The sequence below is a fragment of the Schistocerca gregaria genome, chromosome 1 (assembly GCF_023897955.1).
Source record: "Schistocerca gregaria isolate iqSchGreg1 chromosome 1, iqSchGreg1.2, whole genome shotgun sequence".
NCBI lineage: Eukaryota > Metazoa > Arthropoda > Insecta > Orthoptera > Acrididae > Schistocerca > Schistocerca gregaria.
The window spans coordinates 492230740-492249612 of NC_064920.1; the positions used below are offsets into that span (position 1 = coordinate 492230740).

Genomic DNA, 18873 nt, shown 5'->3' on the forward strand with positions numbered 1-18873 from the left:
AACGTCGTCGAACTGTTCGTGCAGATGGTTGTTGTCTTGCAAACGTCGCCATCTGTTGACTCAGCGATCGAAACGTGGCTGCACGACCCGTTGCAGCCATGCGGATAAGATGCCTCTCATCTCGACTGCTAGTGATACGAGGCCGTTGGGATCCAGCACGGCGTTCCGTATAACCCTCCTGAACCCACTGATTCCATATTCTGCTAACAGTCATTGGATCTCGTCCAACGCGAACAGCTACGTAACGATACGATAAACCGCAAACGCGGTAGGCTACAATCCGACCTTTATCAAAGTCTGAAACGTGATGGTACGCATTTCTCCTCCTTACACGAGGCATCACAACAACGTTTTACCAGGCGACGTCGGTCAACTGCTGTTTGTGTATGAGAAATCGGTTGGAAACCTTCCTCATTTCAGCACGTTGTAGATGTCGCCACCGGCGCCAACCTTGTGTGAATGTTCTGAAAACCTAATCATTTGCATATCACAGCATCTTCCTGTCGGTTAAATTTCACGTCTGTAGCACGTCATCTTCGTGGTGTAGCAATTTTAATGGCCAGTAGTGTACATTATAATAACAAACAGAGTATCTCGCAAATGGTATCCTGCATAGACGTACTTGTTCTATCCCATTTTGATTAGTTACGGTAGCTAATAGCAACTACGTATTATAATGTGTAGTAAATTACTTCAGTGAGAGATGCGATAAAATATCACTTTTATTTAAATAAGTAGCTGAAAATTGTAAGTTACACGAATGTGGGGGACAACTTTGATGGTCTGGCTGAAATGGATATTTACTTCAACTTCCCCATAACTCCAAAGCATTTTCTCTGCATTTTGCATTAAATGTACGACCTGCTAGTAGTATATGCATGATTATGTATAACTGCTGTCTGTAAAATGAGTTTGGTTTTAACTTGTCAATATTGGGGAGTGAATCAGCATGATATGCCATATATATTATACATAATATATTATATACCCACATAACAAATGCGATAAGCTTGCAAAGAAAGATTTATTTCGGCATATAACAGTGCTACCAATGACCACAAGGAGACAATTTGTCTTCGTCACTAACCGTACAGGCAGACGGATAGTTGTAGGAGTGACAAATGACGCAGCATGCGTGAACACGGAATGGGTAAACGTTTGACCTACCTTGCTGAGCGATGAGTTGCAGCTGCTACTCAAAGGCCGTGCACGAAAGCATGCCAGGATATCCATCATGTTCAGGTGCCCACAAACGTGACGTACCTTGACACGAAACAAATCTATTCCTCAAAGTATTGTCACACTCCCCGCCTACTAATGCTGTGTAGGTGACAAAGACAGCGTCAGACGCAAATACAAACTAAAAATCTCTGATTTGGATATACTGACAAGTTTTCTCATTTCCCTAGAGCTTTGTGAATTTAACGACAGTTTATTCAGTAAACTCAGTAATCTTTTCTTTCTCACTAGTCCCTGACCGTTATTGCGTTCTCTCCTTCACGGCATAATAATAATGCTCTACACATCCCTAAAAACTTATTTGTCCTACTTCTGACGACTTCAATGGCAGAGGCAACCAAGTTTCAGCAGAGATATAATGTTATACATGTACCTAATCAAATATGAATTTCATTGTAAGGTTTATCACACTTCTGTTGTCGTGCATGTGCTTAACGCGAAGTACTATTGATAACTGAAATACTTCAGAAGATAGAAGTGTTGTGGCTTATTTGAAACTAAAGTGAGGCTCCATAACACAGAATCGCATGAAGGAAAGCTAAAAATCTCAGTATATAATAAGTGATATTTTCAAACTGTATTCTGGACCTCAGTCGAAATTTCGCAAGTGCACCAACGGAAAAATTACAGGTTAGATAATTAGTTGACAAGAAGCACACTGCATGGAACTCACGGAGAAAAAAATTGAGAGGCAAATGGAAAATGTACACGACTTTTGTTATTGAAGAACCTCACAAAATCCTGTAACCCCTGTCACTATGGCGATATACTCTAGCAGGTTACCACGAATGAAACTCCTTTCTGTGCTACGGTAAAACTTACAAGGTTTTACAGAGCTCGTTTATTGTCGTCATTTTGTAATCATGCTACTTCTTATGAAACAAGAAATGTTGATAACGACAATTTATATCAATAAACGTATCTACCAATCAAGCTCATTTAAAGAAATATCTGTAAAATATCTTAGGACTAACAGCAGATATAGCTCTTGTGTTACACTCTCCTGCTCTGAAAGAATTATCTCCATTAGATTCTCTAAATAGTTTTGTAAGTAATTAGTGAAAAAAAGTCACATATGCTGAAATGTGGTGAATACTTAATTCTTTAATCACCTATAGCTTCTGTTATGCGTCCTACAGATTAGCTCAACTGTGGCGCTTCTATGTGTTTAGAGAATAGGTTTGTCAATAAATTGAGACTGTGATACATTTGTAACTCCAAACACCTAAAACTATGGACTTATATTTCAGTGCTTAAGAAAATATAACTTTTGGCGTCTTATGATAATGATGTATGTACCTAATCTTGCCAAAATTTTACAATAAATTCATCTTATATCATTTTTCCGTTGGAAGAGTATCAGTATTTTTAAATTTCATACGTGTATCCTAAGCAAATGTATATGGAAATGTGCATATTGCGACAGTACAACAGATAAATAATTAACGTAAACTAGACTCAATAAATACTCAAGGTATGAGTCTCAAGTGTTAGGTACACATTACATAATTTCTCTTTACAATCTTTGAAGATGTCGTAAATGTTCAAAAAACTGTATTCTGTTAAACGTAAGTTCATACAATTCAAATTTAAAGATAATGTACAATGTAGTTCTTCCTTCTCCTACTTATCCATTGATGGATTTTGACGATGAAACAAACGATGCTTCGTTATTTTGTTAACTGTTGTATGTACTAGATGATCTGCAACTGGTAATCCTGTCCATTGCTGTGTGTGTATTATCGCAGTATTTTGGCTTCAGTTACTCTTGTTTTCCGCAGTATTTTAAGGATTCTGAGGTAGATGGACATATCAAAGACCTCGATCTTTCTTGTAGTTGTCAGCTTCAGTGTCCTTTCTTCACAGTCGTGCAGAAGTACAGGGCAGATGTAGGATTTTACAAATGGAACTCTAAGATTTAAGTTTAGGTCTGTATTTGTGAGAATTTTCTTAAAAAATATGAAGTCATTACGGGCGTTCTCAATGTGAAATTTTATCTCAATGTGTGGTCTCTGTTCTTCAGAGGGCCATGTTGCAAAGTACTCAAACATGTCTGCTCTTTGTATTAAAGAACCACTGAACGTATTTAGCTCACGATTTCCCCATAAGCGTTCAAGTTGTCTTTGAAAATTATTGAAACATATGCAATTCAGAGCCGAATCATTATTTACAATTATCATGGAGAGTTTCCGTTACCGAGCACAACTGCAACCCACCAGGGGGAGAATATAATAAAGGGATTGCTATGGTACAGTGAATGACAGATTTCAGAGATACTGTTAGCTACACTAACATTGTGTGAAAGAGATTTGTGTCAAACAACGCTCGAGCTTACGCTTCTATATTTTGGAAGTGATGCTCCTCCACCTAGGTTTCTACATTTTGGGGGTAATGCTCTTCTAGCACTTACTTAGGCAGTTTACACACTCGTTGAAACTATACATTAATATAATGTGATTAGGTGGATTTGTTGGAAAGCTATTTGGCTTTGTGAATCGCTGTTGTCATAAAGTAAAACAGAATATTTTGCGCTTCAAATCAATGCACATTTTCCTTCACAATAAAAACTTTCTTAATTACCAGTAGCAGGTGCAACTGTTAATTATCGAGGCTGTTATTGTCACTGAGAAAGTGCATAAATTCAATACATGATAACAAAGTGATAGTTGCGATTCTTCATCTGTCACTTAAACGTAATCCGAACCTTTGGGAAAGCGGAGAATAATCATCCAGCAGACACCATGTTCTGGATTCCGAAAAAGTCAGAATGAGTTTGGGAAACGTTTCAAACTTAGTTCAGCGTGACCTGCTTGAGAATAAACGAGGGAGAACTTTTCCCATGTTGAATATGGCTGTAAAATTAAAATAGTGAGTGCCTTTTGAATAAGTTTACTTGGTGACATAGTTACATAAGATCTCTTTTGTCTTTTTGTCCATCACGTGCAGTAGAAACCAGTGGTTAACAAAGATTTTTGTGTTTTCGCAGGTGAGTACAGACATCACGTCCATCGCCTATTTCCTTTCTACTGTTAGAAAATCGTCTGGTTGGTGAGTGACAACTGAAAACTATATGTTCTTTGTGTAAACAAGCAAACTATGTCGCGCCGTGGTAAATAATCTAATATACAACATTTCAAGCTCTAGTAATGAATCTCGCAAGATTACATTGTGTAAATCCCTCTATGTTTCTACCGTGCAGTTTTCCATAAAGTATAACTGGATCTTGCACCCTCGAGGAATTATTGAGGAGCCTGCAAAAACCTAATCCGGCGACAAATTCTGACTAATCCAGTCTCACATATGGTGCACTTACTGCACGAAGGTTAATCTAATATGAACGTTCTCCTGTAGTCAAGAGAGTGAAATTTCTAGAATCAGGTAACTCTGTAAGTTACACAGCTTGGGAGTTGCAAAAAGACAACGAAAATTTCACAACCATTGTCGAGATTTAGCTATACATCAGCCGAAATTACTACGTTTTACAGAAATTTTTTGTGGCATAACGGAATTGTAAGTTTTGTTCCCACGTTCGTAGATGATAATAATAATAATGAATTAAAGAGGATTCGCCTTCTTTGTAGAACACTATTTTTGCTCTGCTTTGCTTAGTCCCGAAACATGTTTCGCTGCAGTTGTGACGTCGCCAGTGGATTTTTTCGTTTATTATTTTTGAAATACACACACAAAAATGTTATGTAGGTTAGTAAAATGTTGACGTTAACTTTTTGGTTGTTTGGATGACATATGACTTTACCTTTTTTACGTTGTGTGTGCCTTGTGGCTGCCATAGGACACACATAACGGAGAAAAGCACATATTTAATCTAAACTATAAAGAATCTCATTTCAAAGTGTTCCTAACCTACATGATATTAGCATACAAATATATCAGAAACGAGCTTCAGTGCATTAGAAACAACAGCCAATCACTTGCAAAATACAGGTTTGTTAAACATTGACCACGGTTTTGACGGTTTTAAAACGGTCTTCTTCGGAAGATGTAGAACCCAAAATCACATTATCTACAGAGAAAGTGAGAGTCGTTGACTCTGTCTTCTACATGTCATTCACTTAATCACTATATAAATACGTCACATAAAAGTAGTAGCCTCTGCTGTAGGGCTTTGCCTTAATTTTTTTTAATATCACATATTTAACGCAGGACATGCGAATATATTGTATGCCACTTGAAAGATTTGTATGAAACTGACATTCAAATATAAAACGTGGCATCAGACCCATTAGTGCCGCAATATGTCGCGTTCAGAGCTAGTGACGTATTGACCCTCATTATGCTCTGATGCCATGTTTTATTTTTAAGTGTCAATTTTATACAGATGGTTCAAGTGACATACTACTCGTACATCATATTGGTGTATCCTGTGTCAAATACATGACATTTAAAAAACATTAATAAGTTTTAAGATAAATCCCTAAGCAGACGGCTACAACTCTTACCTAATGTATTCATATGATAATTAAGTGGATGACATGTACTAGACAAAGCCAATGTCTTCCATTTGGGCTATAGATAATGTGGTTTTACGTCCCACATCTTCTGAAGAAGACGATTTTAAAACCGTCGAAACCATGGTCAGGATTTACTAAAACTATGTTTTGCAAGTGTTAGCTTGTATTTCTGACACACTGAAGCTCGTGCATGCACCGTTGCTGAAGCGAAGCCATTTCTAAAAACTTTATATCAGAGTCAGTAAAAGAAAACCACTGAAGATGCAACAACTGTAGCGAAAGATGTTTGGTGATTAAAAAAAAATTGTATACCCCTCTTTAATACATGATTGATATTTTCTAAGTTTTTACCTTCAGAAATTTTTCTTAAGTTTTATCCCAGCAGAAAGTCTCATTTGGAGAAATGTTTCCTGTGGACAACGACTCAAAAAGCAGTAATAAACGGGCGTCACCTTTATCTACAAACGCCTGGCTAGACGTAGGCTTTCTGTAACTTATCAGTGATGCAGAAATTGGTTACTGAAGGCAATTATCAATACAGGAGAGCATTTCAAGTCCAGCCATCACGATTCCACTGCTAAATTGTATTAGGATTGAACAATAAAGTAGACTCATCTTTTACGTCCTTTTTGAAGAATGAAGAAAAACCTCTTTCTCATGGAATATTTCAACATTAATGTTATGAGGAAAGTGTCCTCTTAATACGAATAACGCGTGACCCACTTCATAGCGCGCTATCACTTGAGAATGGTGTAAGAGGTCTAAATCGCGATCACGGAGAATTAAAAAAGGTAATACTAATACAAGCCATAAATAATGTCCTATCCGAAATTTTTAGTTCCGTCAGACTTATCTTAATTATGTCACTCTACTACCATTTACTTCTATCAAAATCTCGGGCTCCACACTTCGCTTTCCCTTGTTACATTCATAAAATTACTTTTTTTAATATTGAGTTTGGTGCATTTCTACGGTTTAAGGTCAACAGCATTTCCCAGAGCATATCCTTTCTCAGAATTCGCCGTATTCACTTCCACTTTTGCTTCTCAGTTGGCATTATTACAAAAAAATGCCTGATGTTGACTGGCATCTTCACCTGAAACATTACTTCATGTTTCATTTGCCTTCTCATCACTGTTACTAAAACTGTTATCCCCAATGTTTTCATTAACACTGAAACCCATCTCTTTCCTTTTTTGTCAGTTTTATATCATTCGCCCTTTATCTCCTTATATTCGATATATTCTACCTTTATATATCTCAAAGCCCCACGTTTGTAAATTTTTCCCTGGCATTCCTTCTGATCAGCTTCGTCAAATGTTTTCGCAGTGATAGATTTATTGTCTTTCCTCTTTGTCCCGAAATTTCCGTCGTCACAAAAGTGTTAGTGAAGACGTCACAATTGCATTGAAACATGTTCCTGGATTAAGCGAAGCCTCTCGCGCTTCATTCTGCAACAGCATCACCTCCAATGTTTCCATTGTCCAAATACTGAGTTTTCATTCCTTTCCTTTATGTCCACATTCTTTGTCATACAGTCTCACTCCAGTACTTTTAGATACAAGAAATATCTTCAGCTCCCTATGTTAATCCATTGTTTCCCAACTGATAATGAATTCTGTACACTTGTTACACCTGTCTAATTTTTTTCCATTCTTATATCTCTTCAATTCGTTACAACTTTTATACTTACTATTCAACTCCTATTAACCTTTATCTCCTTCGCACATTGAATAATTCACTATTGCTTCCTCTATTCTTTCATCTTGCAATACAGGCATCAGCCTATCACCCAATCTGCAATTTCCATTGCTATTCATTTCAATTATTAGACTCTGTCTGAATACAATGGGCTCAGTACGATAATAAGTAATAATATGGAGTGGCTCAATAGCTTGCTGCAAGTCTTACCTAACCGAAGAAAGGAGATTTCATTTTAAGGTGGAATCTGAGCCACGATACTGGCGATTTGAAAGGTGACTACGAGATTAAAACGCAGACTGAAAAAACTCCGTGGCCCAACAGGAATTCGGTCCCGTAACAATTCGATTGCCAGGGAAGCGCATTATCGCTAGATCATTTCTCTGATCCGCGATAGACCGGAGCCCCACCCCTCCCTTATTGGAGAACATTATTTCCTTTTTAGGATTCTATCCTACAATGACTGTAGTCACATCAACCTGTTCTAAAAATGCCGAGACCTCCTCCCCTTTCTTCCCTAATTCCAATTTAAGTATGTACCGAGTAAGGTTGTGTTGAATGCGTGCCTTGGATCAATAGATGCCTTAAAAGTTACCGCATCGCAGGTTTAAATGAAGTTAGGCTTGTTCACAAACAACTCAACGAATCGTAACTGTAAGTAAGGAAAGAAAATGCAGGAAAATTCGAAAGGGTTCGAAGGTAACATTTTGCGTGCCGTTCTGACGAAATATTGCAAGAATATGAAGCTTATAGTGGCCGGGGTGAGCAACCACTATGGCTGAAGGTGGATTTGGCTGTGATAGGTCGGGACGTGCCTGCCACGTAGTGGTGACAGGTTTCAGGCAGTGATCCTTCATGGAAACAATGCTGGTTGATTAAAATTTTACAAAAAACGAAGGATAGAATTTACTTAAAACAATTAAAATATGTTGACTAGCTAGATTCGGTTGTAAGCAACAACCATCTTCAGATCACGAACATGTAAAATGTGGGATCAACCATAGTTTGATGTACCAGTAATAATAATCATACGGTGACGTGCACATGTGTAGAAAGCAACATGAATTAAAAATTTGGTGCTAAAAGCAGCAACGAAGCTGAGCGAGGCTGTACAAAACGTATGTGGAAGACGCAGGTTGAACAAACTAATTGTATCAGGATAATCACATCAATCATTATCGTGCAATTGTATAAAAGGCAAGTTCAGAGCTGTTCTGTCTAGTGTCTAGCAAATATATTGACGAAGAATGTCGGTAGTCAAGTCAGTCCGCCTGTACATAATAACGTTTCATTTTGTTGTCGATGAGTTACGGAATAATGGTCATTTTATGTTTTACTTGTGAACGCGGCAGTATTTCGCAATTGCTAAATACCTATGGGAATGGGATATACAACCAAAAATCTCCCTCCGCCCTCTCTCTGACCAATCCCTCCTCCACCCCATCCCCCCCCCCCCCCCCCCCCCCCCGTCCCGCCTTTCTTGAATATCCTCTTCTCCTCTCTGTCTGACCTGGTGCCTTGGTTATTGTTATTCCAAACGAAACCTTATTGGGGCCTGAAACAATAGTCTACTGAGACATTACACAAGAAGAATTTGCGGAAGATGGTACAAGAAGTGCAGTGGAAATAGGTCGAGAGCAGGAACATCGCTGTACGCAGACCAATCACGCTGCCGGCGAGAACCACGCCCCGTGGAGCCTCAGCGCCACCAGGTAGAGAGAGATGCGCTTAACTAACCGTACACGAAAAGAAATTATCAGTAGCAAGCTGTAAATCAGTCCAAGTCATGATTGGAAGTTCCTGCAGATCGCTCGTCCTGCCTTCAAACTGTCGCGTGCGATGGTAACATTGGCCAATAGTCACAGAAATTAGTCTTCAGTAGAAAAAGAAAAGTGAATAGAATTAGGGTATATTGATAGAGACCGTCTGCTTAGTGATTTGACTGAGTACTGGTCGTTTGGAACTGTACTTCGAGTAGTACATCATGACAGATGATTAGTTTTCTTCCTACTTTAGTTAGAGAACATTATTTAGTTTGTGTTCACGGAACTGTAGGACAGATGTGTTTAACCTTGCATCCTCCAGTTGCTGTAACCATCTTTAGCAAAGTTGAGTAATATACTTCACTATTCTCTGTTAGTTCATTGTATATATTCTGCTCTAGCACCCACGCATCCGTCCTGCCACGACACCTTTATTACGCATCTTCAGAGGCAGCAAGATCTTCCTTTCGTGCATCTCCACAAACTACAAGTAAAAAAGCTTTAAATGTTTGTTGAGTAAGTAGTCTAGTATAGTTCTTACACAGATTTTGACATAAGCCTCTCCAGCTGCTACATATGTGACAACAATGGCATTCTTACACACTATATGACAAGGTAGGAGTAAAAAAAAGTCGAATGGTTCATATACTCTGCCATCATAATATAAACTGCGAGAGAGAAAACGAAACTGCAAATTTTCACGCTCAGCATTTCGTTTCTCGCAGTCTGTTTTGACGGAAAATCTGTACATTATCATTAGAAATATATGTCATGTGAATGTTGGTTAATGAATCAAGTAAAAGTCTAAGATACATCGGTCAACAACTGTATGAGATAGTAGAAAAGATAGTAGATAAGTAGAAAAACTACATTTAATACGGGTTTTCTTAACAAGTTGTGCTAGCTGTTCCCAGCCACTCTATGCTGTGGTTCAGTGACGTGAAATGGAAAAGGCGAAGTGAGAAATCACACTTCTAACACGTATAAGAACTGAGCACGTGCCTCATTCTTTTCTTCTCCCCAACCCTCCTCTTCACCACCCTATCCTTGTCCACTTCCTCCTCTTTCAACATCTGTATGCTCACCACCTCCTCCCCCTTTCTCCGTCCATTTTCTCCTCCCTCCTCTATCTCCTCCTGCCCGTCGCTCGCTCTGAACTTCCTGACCATCGCCTCCTCCCCCCGTTCTATGTCCATCTTCTCTATCGTCTGCAGTCCCCTCTTTCGGTCAATTACCTCCTTTCCGCTTTGTATCTCCATTTCCTCTCCACTGCTTTCAGACCTTGACCCTTGTACATTGTTATTGCACTTTCAAATTCCGTAGTTGTATTATAATCATTAGCTAATGAACTGTAAGTATAGTTTTCTTGTTTCCTAACAACGTTTCACTATATACTTTCGAATGTTCAGTAGAGAATTGTTTAAAAGTTGTAAGTAAAGCAGCAGAGTGCTTTCCGAGATCATTTTATTATAAATTACATATTTATGAATTACATAATTATTTATAGATAACACATATTTAAAAATAAGTATATAACACCATGCATGTATTCTAATGCAAAGTTGTGACCTAATTTCAAAGTAATAGGTGAAGAACTTTCGGAGATTTACGATTTTGAACAAACGAAGTTACATTTTTGAAACTTCCTGGCAGATTACAACTGTCTGCTGGACCGAGACTCGAACTCGGGACCTTTGCCTTTCGCGAGCAAGGCAAAGATCCCGAGTTCGAGTCTCGGTCTGACAGACAGTTTTAATCTGCCAGGAAATTACATATCAGCGCACACTCCAGAATAAATATTTCAATCTGATTTACATTTTTATTTATATAGATATTGATAGGCAAATGACTGACTACTATTTTATCAACTAGGGCGTAAAACCATTCTCAACTGTAATGTCATTCCGTAAAAGTTTATTTTTTTTTTCACTGAACTTGCCTTTTATACAGCTGCGAGTTAATCGTTAAGTGATTTTCTTAATACAACCTATTTGTTCGTCCTGCACCTCGTGTGCGTATGGTGTACAACCTGGCTCGGTTTAGTTGTTTTCAGCACTAAATTTCTTATTAGTGTTCCTTTCTGCACGAATGCATGTCATTGAATGATACTTTGTCTTCAAGGCGTATGATCTGAAGATGGTTCTTACTTACAACCTAAACTAGCTAATCATCATTACATTAATACGTGAACACGAAAACTGAAGTACTGATTTTTAATATTAATTATACAAGTAGGTCTATGAAACATACATATTTCAAAAGGTACTTCGCCATAGATATGCAGTAAGAAAAAATTACGTTCGTTCTTAGCCGTAAAGAACGGTAAAAAGAAAATTGATGCTCACATATCCGTAACTCTTATGATACCTTCTCTATCACGCATTAAGGTCTCTAATACGTGAACATCGAAAATAAGATATTTTTTTTTTTTAAAAAAAGGACAACATATCTAAGCCAGTGACTGTTACACTTTTTATTTCCACTATTGCAATTTCGGCCACAGACTATTATCAAGTGCAGATGTTTTGGCTTTCAGCCATGTCAATTTTATACATGCTGACACATTTATATGTTATATACATGGGCAGCAAATGACAACGACATATAAATGTGTCAGTGTGTATAAAGTTTACATGGCTTAAAGCCAAAACATCTGCACTTGATAATGGCCTAAGGCCGAAATTGCAATAGTGGAAATAAAAAGTGTAACAGTCACTGGAGCAAACATGATGTATTTAAAAAAATTTACATGGCTGTGAATTCCAGTGATGAAAAGTGGAAAATAGGAGTACTACCAAAATCTGTCCTACGTAACGGTTAGACGCTTTGGTAGAAGTCACTCATGAAAGCACACACGTTTTATGTACACATAGTAATAGGAATATATGGACGATAATAATGTTAATTCTGTTTTTATTTTGAAAGTTGTATTGAAATGTGCACTGAATGTAATTCCAAATAATTTCGAGAGTTGTAATTGGGGTTTGATGAATTCACGGCGCAGACTTTGTAATGCAAAGTACTTCACATCTGAGTTTACATTACGCGATATGACGGCATTCACAATGTGTTGTGATAAGGGAAGAGGTAGTTTGCTACCACTAACGCAAAATTTATTTTTAAATGCAGTGAATCAGAGAGTCTCTTTAAATGATCGAACAGTTACAGAGAAATAAAAGAAGTATTTCAAAAATACTCATAGCTACAATGCAGCAGTCCGCAGCTCGTGGTCGTGCGGTAGCGTTCTCGCTTCCTGCGCCCGGGTTCCCGGGTTCGATTCCCGGCGGGCTCAGGGATTTTCTGTGCCTCGTGATGACTGGGTGTTGTGTAATGTCCTTAGCTTAGTTAGGTTTAAGTAGTTATAGGTTCTAGGGGACTGATGACAATAGATGTTAAGTCCCATAGTGCTCAAAGCCATTTTACAATGCAGCATTTACTTACTATAGGTCTAAGGCTCTAATTTCAGACATAGTTTACGTGGAGTGTTTCACTCTAAGATGCATGACTATTTTTATCACAGATCTGATCAGCTAACTCGGCCGAATCTCAACCGCATATTATTATAATTGTCTTATGTAAACGCAATCGAAGCATTTAAAGATCTTTAAAATTTTAACAAGTGACATAATGCTTCCTAATGTCTGGCATTACTAACGCTGGTGGAATTACTCCTTTAGTCAATAACAGTTACCGCAGTGGAGACGAAGTTGCAGAGCCAGTAATGGCTCCTGTGACGTAGGTGGCCACAACCGTTGCGGCATGTTGTGGTTAGTAGTAGTTTGCCAGAGGGGCGCCATGTTGCTTGTTCCCCGATGCGGTTGGTTGGTTGTTTTGGGGAAGGAGACCAGACAGCGAGGTCATCGGTCTCATCGGATTAAGGAAGGACGGGGAAGGAAGTCGGCCGTACCCTTTGAAAGGAACCATCCCGGCATTTGCCTGGAGTGATTTAGGGAAATCACCTCCCCGATGTGATGCGTACAGATGTCGACATGCTGCAGACAGCACAGTAGCAGAGATGCTGACTCAGGGTGGCGTCAGCGGCTGGTGACGGGCAGTAGAAAGCATCCTTGGTTGCTGGGCTGGCCAGCTCTGCAACTTGGCGGAAGACACACCGTGGAAGAGGTGTCAAAGTACAGCCAGTGGTGTGGCTGATGATGAACGCGTGTGCTAACACTAGACTGTGGACAGTGTCAGTGTTAGCCCACATGAGTCAATGACTGATGGGCAGTTAGATTGCCCAGGCTCTAACGCTTGTCTGCCAGAATGGTAACCATATAGTGAGCCACCAGTGCAAAGGTGCAAAGATGGCAGCATTCGGGCTCGGCACAGTCACTGGCCTGCAGATACTGTTAGCAGAATCTGGTGACGGCAGCTGCCTACTTCACCTCCGATTCGGTTGGACTGCCCTTCGGCTAGTGGCTGGTTATGACTGAGAGTGAATATCTACAGTTCGGTATTTGTGTTAGCGAGGTTCATTGCCGTTTCTGTAACATTAACGTTTTTGCAGTCTAAGACAAAACGCGATAGTTGACCATAGAGCTACCATGACGTCATGCTCCAGTTTTCCCAACATATCATCAGTGACCGGCCGCTGTGGCAGAGCGGTTCTAGGCACTTCAGTCCGGAACCACGCGGCTGCTATGGTCGCACGTTCATCCTGCCTCGGGCATGGATGTGTGTGATGTCGTTAGGTTAGTTAGGTTAAAGTAGTTCTAAGTCTAGGGGACCGATTACCTCAGATGTTAAGTCCCATAGTGCTTGGAACAATTTGAACATACGAACAGAGTCACAGATCTGTAGGTACTGTAAACGTATCACAATTTCAGAAACTCTATCTAACGGCTTCCACAACGTCAGCTTGATGAAAACTAATTCTTGCATACTGAATGTGTGTTCGTGGGACATAGCATCTAGCTACAGAGTTGACTTGCACCTCCATTCTTCTGACGTTTTACTGATTCGACGCAAGAGCTGTGATTTATGTTAGGTAAAGCCGTGGCGCATCTGGTGTTATATGAACGTACCAGAATCATTTATACGGTTGTTTAGTGGCACTAAAAAATGACGATCATATAGCGATTGGCGATATATTGAATCCGTGCTTAGGAAAATGTTTCGCTTCATAATATCTTAATACAATAAGTCCTTTCAGTCATTACACAAGCCCGAAACAGCAGATACTGAAGTAAGTAATGGCGAAGTAGAAAATTAAAATCGCCCAATGGATGAAAGAGCCTCACTTGCTTCAGCATCTGTCATTTCGATCCTTAGCTCTTTTGTAAGAACAGGTGAAACTAATCCCTGTTCCTGAAACCATATTTAATCGAGTGAGATTCTCATTATTCAGCCAAAAAGTTGAAACCTCCCTGTATTATAACAGCATGACCTTGAAATATGTGCTATGGCTCAAATAGTTCAAATGGGTCTGAGCACTATGGGACTTAACATCTGAGGTCATCAGTCCCCTAGAATTTAGAACTACGTAAACCTAACTAACCTAAGGACATCACACAGATCCATTCTCGAGGCAGGGGTCGAACCTGCGACCGTAGCAGTCACGCGGTTCCAGACTGAAGCGCCTAGAACCGCTTGGCCACAGCGGCCGGCCTTGTGACGTATTACAAGGAGCATCCTCGTGCCGCGCCTGATATACACTTATCGCTTACCTTTCACATTCGCAAACTGTCAAACTTGCTAGATATTAGAAAGTTCTTTTCACTCCTACGAATTGATTTCTGCCTGTCCCTAGTGTATTCCAATCGCCATTTCAGACTTTGCTGCCATTCACTTCTGGTGCCAGTCAGGCTATCTGTCACTAATACTATGTATGTATCATTATCATTAATAAATAAAACTGGGATCGAAACCAGTAATATAATTTCTTTATTGCAGATACTTGTTCATAACGTACTACCAACTTTAAAAACGAATAAAACTTCGCAGTGATCGAATCAGGAGGAAATCATTTAAAGCACTTCACTTGTATCGATAGCTAACTTCAGCATCTAATTTCTCCATTCTTGTTTAATATTTACTGCACACAAAGTAGTATTTTTTAGATAGCCTTCTGTAAATAAATGTGACCCTGGTTAAACCTGCTTTCGAGTCGTGCTGTGAAAGGATGTTGACAGGACAGAAAAAAATTCTTCTCTTTAGGAATTCTGTTGGGGTGAGATGCAGCCGTCGCTTTCAGTTTTGAAGGAAGGAGGCTCGCTGGTACCTCGAAGGAGACTGATTGTGTTCCGCTGGAAAAGAAAGCAAACAATACAAAGGCGACAGGCTTACCACAGCTCGACGAAGAATTTTCCCGGGACCTTTTGCTCTGTAAAGCGCTCTGACCTGACAGCGTCTTTAACTTAAACGGCAAAAGCAGACTGTTCGGAATATTCTCGTCTATTTTTCATAAGAAATGTGTTTTGCGTGTCAGTGCGAAGATTTATTAGTAACTCATCTCATTCGCAGAATAATGTAAGGCTACAGTAGACTACCAACTGAGCAACCCAAAGAAAGATGGTAGAATTTTCATTTTACTTCAGGAAAGATTAATTTACAGCAAAATCATAAACAGTGGTGAATCATGTTCAACGTGTCATTTGGAACAAACAAAATTATGTTGACTGCACATGTAGAAAATTTAACATTTACTTGTTTAACTGCAGATCGAAAATCCGAGCAAAATGGTGCTGTTATTAAGACATTTATTCCCTATTCGAGAATATAGGATTTCTTACCCGCACCAACTATCCTACTTTGACGACATTTTAGTCAGAGCAAGACAAGAAAGTGGAAACTATTGTTCACGTAAGAACTTCTCACATTATTCGCCTACAGCACATACCTACTTGTAGTGAAACATATTTTTAAAAAATGCTTTGGATTCAAAACAGCTACAATACACACACACACACACACACACACACATATATATATATATATATATATATATATATATATATATATATATATATATATATTGTGGTTTTACGGCCTCATTGGACCACTTCAGTCAATTTCTTTCCGGTCTTCCTAAGATTTCTCATTGTTTTTTCCTTCTTGGCTTTCCAGTATTTCTTCATTCTATCCGATCTTTGTTTTCGTTCCTCTTCTGAAAATACCCTTTTAGTTGTTCCTCTTTTATCAATTTTTGGCAAGAATCTAATATTTCTATTTTTTAATTTATTTACTTGTTTTGATAAGGTTTTCAAGTCCTCCAGCGTTATGTCTAGTTCTTTCATGTCTTCTTTTATTTCCTTTATCCAGACAGGTTGTTGTTTTTGTTTCCAGAGTTTCTCCAAAATTTTGCGTATTAATCTGTCTTCAGGTGTTCTCAATAGATGCCAAAAAATGATATTCTCTTCTTTCTCATGGTATCTGTTACTGGTTCTATCTCCTGATATACTACTGCATTTGGGACAATACGCCATTCTCCTGCTTTCTGGTACTTTTTATTGATGCATGTCCTTAATATTCTTCTTTCTATTTTTAGAATTTTCTCTGTGTTGTTCTTTTGATTTAGCTTAAACAGGGTTTCACTTCCATAGGTTATTTCTGGTGGGACAACAGTCTTGTAATGTTTTAATTTTGTATTTATTGACAAACATTTTTTGTTGTATGTGTTTCTGAATACTTTTTGGGCTCTTAATAATTTATTAGTTCTCTCTGTCCAGGACATTTTTTCATTTAAGTTATAGGTTATATTTTCTCCAAGGTACTTAAATTGTTTTACAATTTCTATATCAGTCCCACACATCTGTACACTATTTATTACAAGGGGGTCTGTTGCCATTACTTTTTGTTTTTTCAAATGAAATTGTTAATCCTACTTTTCCTGCAATATTTTGGAGATTTGTGAGTTGATCCCTAGCCTCTTCAATGTTGTTGGCTAGTAGTGCCAGATCATCTGCAAATCCCAAACAATTTAGGCTAATTTTGTTTTTATTGTACCCAATTTTTATATTTTTTATTTTCTTTATACCATTCTCTCATTAAATATTCCAGAGTACAGTTGAACAGAAGGGGTGATAATACATCACCTTGTCTTAGTCCTGTTTTAATTGTGAAGGGTTCAGACATTTCACTTCTGAACTTCACCTTTGATTTAGTATTTGTTAAAGTTAATCTTATCATCTTCACTAGTTTAAGATGTAATCCAAGATTTCGTAGTATTTTCAACATTGATGGTCTGTGAATACTATCACATGCTTTTTTAAAGTCCACGAAAGTTATAATCATTTCTTTCTGTCTTCTTTTGTAAATATACATTTCCAATTTTAGTGTTATGATTTGTTCCGGACAGCTGCGCCATGGTCGAAATCCTCCTTGGTAATCCCCTAATTCTTTTCCAGATCACCTTTGCATCGATTATAAATTATTCTAGAAAATATTTTATATGTACAATCCAAGAGAGAGATTCCTCTATAGTTGTCCAGATTAGTTCTATCTCCTTTCTTGTGTAGAGGGTGTATTATTGCTGTTGTCCAATGTTCCGGTAATGTTTCATCATTCCACATTTTAATTAAACTTTGGTGAAGTGATTCTTTACTTGATTCTGATGCAATTTTCCACAGCTCTGCAAATGTTTGGTCTTCGCCACTAGCTTTATAATTTTTCAATTCTTTAATGGCGTATTTACTTCATTAATGTTTGGTGGACCAATGTATTCTGTTGAAGTTTTAATGGGCGTTTCTGTGTTTAGATGAAGCCGTTCTTTTGGTTCTTAACCATTCAGTAGTTGATCGAATGCATCTGCTAGAATTTGGGCATTATCTTTATTGTTGTGTTCTATTTTTCCGGTTGTATCTTTTAGCATGAGTGTTGGTGGTTCATATTTTTGAAGTTGTTTACTAAATATTTTATAATAATCCCTTGAATTTGTCTTTTATGATCTATTTCTATTTGTTGAATAATGTTCTTTTGATATTGTCTTTTAGTACTTATGATTGTTTTTTGAGTTAGTTTTCTTTGTTTAGTCAATTCTTCATGTGATTTCTCTGTTTTCTGGCTTTGATGATTTAACCATGCTTGGTGTCTATTTTCAAATGCTTTATCGCATTCCTCATTCCACCATTGCTGCTTTTTCCTTGGGTTTGGTTGGGCAATTTTTTCGGCTATTTCTTTTAGTTTCAGGACTGTCTCTTCTAATTTATCACTTTTCTCAATTTTTTGAGTTAGTTCTTTATATTGATCATTGTTTATTAGTTTATGAGGGTCATATATTTTTCTCATTTTAAATTTGGATTTTGGTTTTTTTGCAGGTGTGAATTTACATTTGATTTTCACCATGTAATGGTGTGATCTCATGTCTATTCCTCTAAGTACTTTAACATTTTGGATTTCTTTATGGTAATTGTGGTCCATACAGACGTGATCTAATTGCCATTCCCCCTTTTTCCAAACTGGGTGTTTCCATGTCTTTAGTTTATTGGGTTTTCTCATAAAATAGATCGATTTTGATATCATGTTATGGTTTCCACAGAATTCTACTAATCTTATACCATTTTTATTGGTTCGTTTTTGAGCCGGCCATTTTCCTATTATGTCTCTGTATCTCTTTTTATTGCGCAGTTGTACATTGAAATCACCTATTAAAATTTTACTATGATTTTTGTTTATATTTGTCACTGTTTGATCTAGTAGGTCCCAGAAATCATCTGTCTTTTCTCTGGTTTTTCTCCTATTGTTTTTATCATTCGTGGGAGCAT

General features: G+C 38.1%; 1 protein-coding gene across 5 annotated transcripts in view; it reads left to right on the forward strand.

Annotated features, from left to right (window-relative positions):
* The window catches only part of LOC126353886 (potassium voltage-gated channel subfamily H member 8), a 1477332-nt gene that overhangs the window by 587633 nt on the left and 870826 nt on the right, over nt 1–18873 (forward strand). The gene's annotated exons all lie outside the window — the stretch shown is intronic.